The sequence below is a fragment of the Adelges cooleyi genome, unplaced genomic scaffold (assembly GCF_023614345.1).
Source record: "Adelges cooleyi isolate 19-005CV unplaced genomic scaffold, UGA_ACOO_1.1 ACOO_flye_CR_arks_rails_tigmint_CR_PRNA_118, whole genome shotgun sequence".
NCBI classification, from domain to species: domain Eukaryota; kingdom Metazoa; phylum Arthropoda; class Insecta; order Hemiptera; family Adelgidae; genus Adelges; species Adelges cooleyi.
The window spans coordinates 192,116-200,046 of record NW_026095771.1 but is presented as its reverse complement, the minus strand read 5'-3'; positions in this window follow the sequence as shown (position 1 = coordinate 200,046).

Sequence of the window (7,931 nt, the reverse complement as noted above, 5' to 3'; positions counted from 1 at the left end):
ATTCATGGCCAGATGTAGACATCTTCAGGTGTTCTAAGACCAGTTGTAGGAATATGGATAATAATAAAATACAATACAATACCAGAAAAATGTATGTATTCATAGTAATTTAGAATTTTTTTTTATTATTATATAAATAACAGTATATTGTAAATGTATTTACAATTTTCTCATTTCTGTAAATTCTGCCTAAAGATATACAACACATTTGTGTCTATATCGAGTATGTTTAACATAATAAAACTCCAAGGACTTTTATATTATACTAACGCATTTAATAGTACGATAAAATTTGAGTACATCTACCATTATGGAGCTTTTTTATGTGTATTATTATGACTCATATGTTTTTCATACCAATACGAATTTAAGGTAAATAAAACGCAAAAAAAAAAAATATTACTAACCTTGTAATGTTTACGCATTTATAACGGACAACGAATATTCAGAGCATAAGATATTTAATTTTACATAATATGGTTTCGAAACCCAAATTTGTGCCTTAAAGAGCAATCCAGTGATCACACTTAAAAATACAAATATCGATAAGAGCATTTTACCTAATAACAATTATGTGCTTGAAAATGAATGTTTAGTTTAAGGGTGGATATGATTAGGGTTACATTTGTTACATTTTTCTTCTAAATGTATTCACTTTTTGTAATCTCTGGTGGAACCAGTTGACATTGACTATTTAATAAAACATTTCAAATAAATAATTTTTAGTCGTTAGATAAAACTTCTCTTCTATATTGAAATCTATCATGTAAGAGTGTCTGAAGAATTAAATGCTCTCAGTTTGTTAGTTGTACATTCACTGATTACATACTTAACATACTACAATACATTTAAATGATAATTACACATAGGGCTTTACACATTAAAAGACTTACTCCCACAAGGAGTTGAACAAAATTAAAAAAGACAGCAGAGTTTAAACATTATGTTATCTTTATAAATTAGTCACAAATATAAAATAAGTTTATTTATTATCCACAAATTACAAAGCCATAAATATTTACAACGTGCATTATTTTTTGCAAGCTTTAGAAGAACTGTACTCATCGATTAATATGTCATCATACTCTAAACTTATTGTGTAAGCGATTCAATATTTAATATAGCGATACTGTTTTTTTAATGCACTAAATGATCGCTCTGAGCAGTTTGATACGGCACAACATAGATACATTCTCAGATCAATATTTACATAAGGGTTACAGGGTCTTCAAATCCTTAATTTTTTAGTGTTAGACACATCTCTATGATTGATTCACTAACAGAAGATGGGCTATGTACAAATCTGATGGCGCCTCTAAAAAATTGCCACCCAGAGCGATCGTCCCCCCAACCTCACCAAATACTTCACTGTCGTCTCTCTATATAAATGTATTGCTATAATAACCCATACGTCATTGTTAACAATAAAACGACATATTTTTATTGCCTATTTACTCATTCACATATAGCAACCTAGAAATTGACTGCGGTCAAAGTGTAATTTTTCCCTTTTTTTTTTGGGGCCCCCCCGATCATAAAGGATCCCCCCCGATCCTTTATAAAAAATAAGTTTGATCACAGATTTTTTTGAGAATATTCTAGATAATATACCTTAGGTCTTATTTCCTCGACCTAAATCCCTAAAACTTTGCTTCAAAATGTGAAATAAAGAAGAAAATCCTAGCTTTTCTAATGGAAACGGTTTAAATTCCACACAAATTTGGAATTAGTTTGACTTGATAGTGGTTAAATCTTAAAATTGCGCCAACCAAATTTTTCAATTTTGTTGAAATTTCGGGGGTTTCCTTGTGCGATTTTGTTGATGGAACTTTTTATATAGAAAATGCTAAGGTCATAAGAAATCGAAAATATTTTCGAAAAACAATATATAAAATTGTCAATGTTCGAATAATTTCTCAATTTTTTTTTGTGCACATCTTAGTGTTATTTTTTATTTCAAAATTTCCAAGGTCATAGCAAATCATATAAACTTGAAAATGTTATCGAATCGGATATACTAAACTTAAGTGTAACTATCGACGGATATTCTCAAAACAAAAATACATTACAATTTGGATCGGGACTTGAGTTTGGCCGAGCTGATTGAATGTGATAAATTCACTTTTTAAAAAATGAATTAAAACCTTAAACTGGTACTTGAGCACTCAAAAATTACTAGGGCCACTCTAAGAAGTATCAATAAAAATATTGGAATGGTTTGATCATTTTTTTTTTTTTTTAATTTAACATGTTATGTGTACATAAGAGTTCTAACTTCAGACAAATGTTCAACTAAAAGGTCCTAAAAACCCAAAAAACAACTTGCATCCCGCCGCGAGGGAGAGGAAAATGGGTCTAACTTAAATTTAAATCTCAAGTAAATATTCCTCTCTAGAAATTTCAACTTGATTCGACCATTTTTCTCGAAATTATAGCTAGTAAAAAATGAAACTTAAAAACTAGTATGGTATTTTTTTTAAATTTTAACTGTAAAGAAGTGAAAATTTTCAATTTTTACTCCCTTAAAGTTGCCAACTAGATAACATTTGCGATTTATAGAGTTTCTACTCGAAAGAATTGATCCAGTATTAAAAAAATTAAAATGTATATACAGACACAAAAAAAACCTACATCATAATGCAAATATATTTCAGATACCATCTGTTGACCCTGACTCATTACAATCTACAAACTTACAACTATAAAAACGAAATTCCTCCCTAAATTCTAAGGAAAGGCCACTTCCTTTTTTAATAAGTCAAAACTTGACTATAACTACAATCTCGAACGTCTTTTCATATGCTTCTAATCGGCAGTAGTTAGAACCACGTGTCTTAAAAATGTACTTAGTGATGCTTAATTTAAAAAAAATAGTTCAACTTTTAGTGTTATTTAAATAGATAATTAAGTATAGAATTGCGACTAGCTAAAAATACTTGTTTTTATCGAGATGTACCCACTTTTCTTGTGCAGGCAAAACAAACAAATTTTTTGAACCCGTCTAAAAATTATATTCATATTTATCAGAAAATAACTGGATACTTATCACTGTAATTATTTTCTGCGAGTTTCTGAAAAAACGGGAGGAATTTAATTAAAAATTTTGGAATTATAAAAAAAACTATAACCAAACGAACCAAATACTGTTACTTTTAAAATGCCCATAGGGTTCAAATTCACTTAAATAGCAACAATTGTGATAAGATCTAATAACGATTAGAGGAAAGAAAACCGGAAGAATTAAAAACAATAACATTATTTCAGTCAATAAAGCTCATTCACAGTGCAAACTAATCACAAAAACAATTCCTGATTGTTAAAATCACTTTGGAAAAAAATGCATAAGATTGTTAATGTGATATTACCGCCGATAGTATATTTTATATATTAAATATATGATTAGGTATTGAAAAAAGCGCTGTAAAGACAATGCACTTAAAAATTAACCTAAAACTAGTGCATATAATTAGTAGGAAACATGGCGCACCCTTGGAGCAAGACAGCCACAACTCAATGTCTGAGGAAATACAAATTAAAGATTGAACCAGCTCCCAAATGGTTAATTTTAACTTTGATAGCTTTAATTTTAATACTTTTCAATTATTTTTTTGTTACCCGGTGCTTGTTATTTGTATTTCAAGCTACTTAGTTAAATCTCAGTCAGACACCACAATTTAAAGTTACAGCTATTTAGCAATAGGTTTTAACAAACCAAACTACCAAATTGGTTTGTTGTGCCAGTTTACCATTTTTAATATTTTATAAGCCGTAATGAGAAATGTGGCAATTTTGTTTTTCTTTTTAGATTATTAATATATTGCTACAAGACAAAATGTGGCAGTTTGCTATTATTTCGCCAGTGTCATCTGGTTAAGTATTATAAGTCAGTCTTGATTTATTATACTTAAGTATAAAAAACTGTAGCAGTATTATTCTTCCTTTTTAAACGAAAAAAACCAAGAAATTTATTACAGAAACGTTGATTGGGTTAAACGCCAATTCATGTCTGGCCGGACACGAGGGCATTGGTTCCCTTAACCCTTTTTTTTCATCTACCTATTAAATTATGATAAAGACAATTTTGATCTGATATACCACTACATAAAAAAGGAAATATAAACATAATAAATTTTACAATTTGCACGGCAGGAACTAAAAGAACTTTTTAGACCCTTAGGAAAAGTTGTAAGCCTTTCCGGTCGTTATTTTGCTAAATTCGTTTCATATGACTACATTTTGCATATCGATAAAGAAAACAAAATGATAAATCGTTGTAAAGCAAACACCCAATATTAATACACGTGCACCTTCGAATATATTACAAAAACATGTTATTCTACTATTTTCGATAAATCAAAATCACTAGAAAATGTAATGATTCATTAGGGACAGGACACTAGTTTCCTCTTAAAATAATAGAATTTTAGTAGCTTTTATAATAATTGGAGACACTTAAGTTGGTGTTATTTTACAATACTATAAAACTATTATTAAACATTTACCTTATCTATTTTTTTTTTCACAGCTCAGTATTTTTACAGAAGCGTAGTGCCAGCAGAAATAATAATATTTCACTTCAGTCTTCCTCCCGTCCTAAATTTTAATGTTTAATAACTCCCAAAGTAATAAGCCAAAACTGGTTATCAACCGGTATACTATTCAGAAAATATTTCTCAGCTTAAATAGTAAATTAAATATGTACACAAGTTACTATTTGTTTTTAAAAGTTGATAGGCTTATGGAAAATAATAAAAAAAAAGGTTAATGTTCAGTATTTTTATAATATTGTAAAATATGATAACCAAAAATGTTTTTTTTTTAAAAAAAGAAATACTACAAAATTGTAATTATTCTTAAGTGTATTCATTCCATCTTTAAACCATGATGAAAACATTCGGTTTGAGTTCAGTACAATTTGTTTCATTAATATTAAAAATACCCATTGCTGCTTCGTGTTCCGCTCAATTTGAAAATATTTAAAATGGCAGAGACCATAAAAGATGGTGGACAATTTTCAACAAATTAGGGGTTCCGTTTTAGACCAATACGAATGAATAAGTTATTAATGATAATGACTATTGCATAGGTGTATTAATTATTTTAAAAGTTGTTAGAGAGTGAGGATTTTGTATAATTTTGCACATTAGCCCATGTGTTTCAAAAATTACACCGAATTCAAAAGTAAATAAAGATTTATATGTACGATTTTCCATGGATGTATTATTTATCAAATTCTCGCCTAAGCATTAACTCGAAAACACAATTTTTTTTTTATAGAAAAACAGTCGGGTTGTTCGATGTGCGTTTCCATTTCCACTGTTTACATAAATTGAAGTATACGAATCGACAAATTCAAGGTCTTAAGAAATTCATGGCCAACCCGACTTATTGACGATTTTCTAGAATTAAAAAAAAACAATTTACGTGAATTGTTTTTTTTTTGTAATACAATGTTATTTTAAGGTCATTGTAATTTTTCCCCTTCGGCAAGAGGATTTTAGGGTGGGATAATTTTGCAATATCTTATAGCAACTTGTATGAATAATAAATGTAGACATTTATGATAATCTATTCTTTGTTTTTTAGTAAAATACATTTTAATTGGACTTTGAAGTTTAAATATAATTTAAAAGAGCCCTAGTCTTTTAATAAGTTGGATTATTATTATTTTTATTTTTATAATACATAAATAGTCGCGTTGGAATTAATCGAAGTAATTGTTCAGACTTAAAAGCCAAAACAGTTCACTAAACTGCCATAATCTACTATGCAAGGTTTCTCTCTTAAACTTAATGGTCATCCGAACTAACTCGTTTACAACCTCCCTACTAGTAAACACAATACTATCATACCGACCGTTGGGTCCTAACCTAACCTAACACGAGTCGATGTTACCAACCGACAGTTATTAGTGTCTGTTCATTTCTCACATCTGGTACACCATGTTTGTAATTGGTCCAGTATTAAAAAAGTTACAGTGTATACAGATAAAAAAATGCCCACATCAGAGTAAAACCAATACCTTCGCCGCTCTGCATCGAAGCTAAAACTTTTTTCTAGGTTTTTTTGTAAAAGGCTTCAAAAGTGGTCAAATTACATGTTTTTGGGGTCGGTGATTACGAATTTAATATCAGTTTTCAATTTCACTCCGCCAAAAATAAAATTTAGTAAAAAAAAATAAAAATTTAATTTGTGTAAACTAAAAGTCAAAAGTGGTACTTGAGCACAAAACTTAATAGTATCATTCTGCATAGATATACATAAAATTGTTTTAATAATTTGATACATTTTTTTTAAGATTTTAAGGGTTTTTGTTAAAATGTACGCAATCTGCGAAAAACACAGTTTTACGGAAATTAAAGAAAAACTGTAGTGCCGATTGTTTTTTTCGTTTAATATGTTATGGATACATATGAGTTCTAACTACTGGCAAATTTTTAACTTAAAGGTCTTTAAATTACCCCTCTATAGGGGTTGGGAAATGAGTTTAATTTAAGTTTGATACAACTGACGTGTGCCGACATACCAAATCAATATTCTGAATAAATTTCAACACGATCTGACTCTTTTTCTCGAAATTATAGCCAGCAAAGTTCTAAATTAAAAACTAGTATGGTTTTTTTTTTTGTTTTTTCAAATTTTGACTATGAAGAATTAAACTTTTTCAACTTCCCCCCCCCCCCCCCAAAAGTACCAACTAGTGGAAATTTGTGATTTATAGAGTTGCTACTCAAAGGAATTGGTCCAGTATTAAAAAATTTAAAGTATATACAGATAAAAAAAAAGCCCAATTCAAAGTAAAACCAATACCTTCTCGTCGTCTCTTATACCGTCTACCCCTGTATGGGTCCTAACCTAACCAATGGATGGTATCATAATATTGTGTTTATTACATGATATCACAGACGACTAAATCATGTAACTGATGATAGTAGATACACGATTTATTGGGAAAAAACCTATCTGTGTACTTATTAAGACACTTAAGGATTCTGACACGACAAAACCACTGTCGTTATCTCGTTATTTTATCGCCCACGTTATATTACCGTACCGAAGGTTAACTATGAGTATATAAGGTCCAACTACCTGCAAATTATAAATAGGACTGTTGTTTTTTGGATCCAGATTAAGTGTTGGTTTTTATGCAGTATACCGCCCCAAAATGTATTTCATATTACACAATTTTTTTAAAGGATCACTAATGTTTTGCATATTGTTATACTGTTATTCATTTAAAGAGATTCACGCTTGATTGTATAAATTATCTAATATTAGATAATCTGCTTCGTGCTAATTTTAATGTTTTAGGTTATGAACTTGTAGCTCTAATTTTGTACAAAATATTTCATTATTTTATTACTATGTACAAATTAAGATATATTTTAATAATAATTAAGTCATAAATGATAATACTTTATTTTATGACTAGATCAAATCTCGTGAACATTTAACTTTATGATACTGCTCCTATACTATTATTAAAAAAAACACAATTTTTAAAATCTCCATAAAAGGTTATTGTTAAATAACAGGCAACAGCCGACCGCTAGTGGCTATAAACGATAGTAATATTTAACTAATAAGTAATGTATGTAGGTAAAATGTATTGTTTTCTCCATTACAGTACCAGTATACGACTAAATTTTAATTTTCATGTTAAAAACTCAATTTTTCTTTAGAAAATTACAAGAAATTAATATACAGGGTGGGGCAGTAAAACGGTGTTTTTCTAATGTATTTTAATAGGAAAACCCGTTTCACTACCCCACCCTTTACATTTTAAGAATCTATGAAAAGGTTTTTTTAGTTGCATTTTATTTTGTACATTGTCAATCTAGTAAAATAGAAGTAATATAGAGCTTTGAAAGAATATATTCTATGAAGTTAGTGTGAGATTGCTCTAATGGAAGTATATAATACATAAATAT